This window comes from Styela clava, chromosome 12 (assembly GCF_964204865.1).
Source record: "Styela clava chromosome 12, kaStyClav1.hap1.2, whole genome shotgun sequence".
Classification (NCBI taxonomy): domain Eukaryota; kingdom Metazoa; phylum Chordata; class Ascidiacea; order Stolidobranchia; family Styelidae; genus Styela; species Styela clava.
In genome coordinates this window covers 17,342,501-17,345,000 of record NC_135261.1, presented here as the reverse complement: position 1 = coordinate 17,345,000, position 2,500 = coordinate 17,342,501, and the positions used below count along the sequence as shown (strand labels likewise).

Sequence of the window (2,500 nt, the reverse complement as noted above, 5' to 3'; positions counted from 1 at the left end):
ATAAAACTGCGACAAAGCGCCAGCTATCCTGAGGGAAACTTCGGAAGGAACCAGCTACTAAATGGTTCGATTAGTCTTTCGCCCCTATACCCAAATAGGACGATCGATTTGCACGTCAGAATCGCTACGGTCCTCCACCAGAGTTTCCTCTGGCTTCGACCTTCCCAGGCATAGTTCACCATCTTTCGGGTCCCAACATGGACGCTCTTGCGCGACCGCCCCGGCAGAGCGGGTGCGATCGGCCGGTCGTGCGCCGGCGCCCGCACGGGGCTCCGGGTCCGACCTCGTTCGGCCAAAGGCCGCCTTCACTTTCATTTCGCCTGCGAGTCTCGAACCACTCGACGACTCGCGCTCATGTTAGACTCCTTGGTCCGTGTTTCAAGACGGGTCGGGAGGGTGGCCGACGTGGCCACGGACCCCGAGCGCGTCGACGGCGCGCCACCGAAGCGGCAGCCCGCCGAACACCGGCACTGCGTACAGTGCAGGCGAACGACAAGCCAGCCGAACGGCGACGGCCGCACACAGAGAGCGCGCGGCATACTTTCCTCGATCCGCCGCCGGGCCGCACCGCCCGCGCGCTGTAACACCCCCGCCGAAGCGGAGTCCACCTTCGCGCGGGGACTTAGACCGACGGCAAACCGGTCGTGACCCGCGCCGGTCGCTAGTGCGCTGAGACGGTGCGCGAGCCGACTCGGCAGCGGCGCCTTAAGCGTCCGCGAACCGAGACGGCGCGCCCCCGCACCCAACTGAAAGCGAGCCGGCGACCTGACGGGCCCTCCCGTTTGCCTCTCAACGGTTTCACGTACTCTTGAACTCTCTCTTCAAAGTGCTTTTCAACTTTCCCTCACGGTACTTGTCCGCTATCGGTCTCGCGACCGTATTTAGTCTTAGGTGGAGTTTACCACCCGCTTTGGGCTGCATTCCCAAACAACCCGACTCCGAGAAGACCCGAAGCGGCCAAGGCAAGCGCCCCTATGGGCCTAACACCCGCCGTGGGACGAGGCCTCGATCAGAAGGACACCGGCGCTCGCCGTCAGCCGCACTGGGACTTCCGTACGTCACAACTCGGCGCGCTCAAAAAGCGCGCAGATTCGACGCTGGACTCTTCCCGGTTCACTCGCCGTTACTCAGGGAATCCCTGTTGGTTTCTTTTCCTCCGCTTAATAATATGCTTAAATTCAGCGGGTGCTCTCGCCTGAACTCAGGTCGTATGTGTCAAGCGGGCCGCTTCTTACACGGCCCGCTGGCATCGCAAGTCGTCGCCGCCGGCGCCGACCGAGCGCGTACCGTCGCCGCCTTGGCCCACGGTCGGTCTTGATCTCGTGACCGGACCGACCGACCTGGACCCGCCCCTCGAACGTAGTTGAACACGTCAAGGGGCCTGCGGTGTACGGGACACGCGGTCGCGCCGAGAAAGCTCGGCGACCGCTTCAACTTGGGGCGACGCCCGGCCGTCTTCGCAGAGGCCAGGCGACGGCCCTCGGGTGAGGACGAACGCGACCCTGAGGCAGACGCGGTCCCGGGATTGACCCGAGACCGCAATTCGCGTTCAGAAGGTCGACGTTCAATGTGTTCTGCAATTCACATTACTTCTCGCACTTGGCTGCGTCCTTCATCGACTCGCGAGCCGAGTGATCCACCGTTAAGAGTCGTCCTTGACGTTTCGCCCGGCGCCGAAGCGCGCGGACGTCACACTGTGGGATCGACCACAAAACCACCACCGACAACAACTGCACAAAAACACCAACAAACGGCGCCGAGCGACCGCGGGCTGGGCCGGCGGCACATCGAGCGCGGTGCCCAGAAGCCACCATCGCACTCGGCTGCCTTGCTATGCCAACGTGTTACGCGTGTCGCACGGGGCGGAACCCCGATTGACGGCCGCCCTCTCGGCGGCACCCAAAGACAATTAAGTGCGCGGTCGGCCGGGGCCTACCACCACTTTCGGTAATGATCCTTCCGCAGGTTCACCTATGGAAACCTTGTTACGACTTTTACTTCTAAACTTACCTCTAAATGATCAAGTTTGATCGTCTTCTCGACACGCCGACGCGGCCGTTGCCAGCCGCGACGGGGCCGATCCAAGGATCTCACTAAACCATTCAATCGGTAGTAGCGACGGGCGGTGTGTACAAAGGGCAGGGACGTAATCAACGCAAGTTGATGACTTGCGCTTACTGGGAATTCCTCGTTCAAGGGAAACAATTGCAAGTCCCTATCCCAATCAAGAATGAGGTTCAACGGGTTACCCGGACCTTTCGGCCTAGGTTAGACACTCGCTGCTTCACTCAGTGTAGCGCGCGTGCGGCCCCGGACATCTAAGGGCATCACAGACCTGTTATTGCTCAATCTCGTGTGGCTAAACGCCACTAGTCCCTCTAAGAAGTTAGACGCCGACCGAGAAGGTCGCGTAACTATTTAGCATGCCAGAGTCTCGTTCGTTATCGGAATTAACCAGACAAATCGCTCCACCAACTAAGAACGGCCATGCACCACCACC

The 2,500-nt window shown here is 60.8% G+C and overlaps 2 non-coding genes and 1 pseudogene across 2 annotated transcripts in view; all 3 read right to left on the bottom strand.

Moving 5' to 3' along the window:
• The window catches only part of LOC144430927 (large subunit ribosomal RNA), a 3,695-nt pseudogene extending 2,486 nt beyond the window's left edge, over positions 1 to 1,209 (bottom strand).
• A 288-nt stretch (positions 1,210 to 1,497) lies between these two features.
• Positions 1,498 to 1,651, bottom strand: LOC144430982 (5.8S ribosomal RNA). Its single transcript, XR_013479842.1, has one exon. It is a non-coding gene; the product is annotated as a 5.8S ribosomal RNA (ribosomal RNA).
• A 297-nt stretch (positions 1,652 to 1,948) lies between these two features.
• The window catches only part of LOC144430891 (small subunit ribosomal RNA), a 1,819-nt gene continuing 1,267 nt past the window's right edge, over positions 1,949 to 2,500 (bottom strand). Inside the window, exon 1 of the ribosomal RNA XR_013479802.1 lies at positions 1,949 to 2,500. This exon is cut by the window's right edge and continues 1,267 nt beyond it. This is a non-coding gene — a ribosomal RNA (small subunit ribosomal RNA).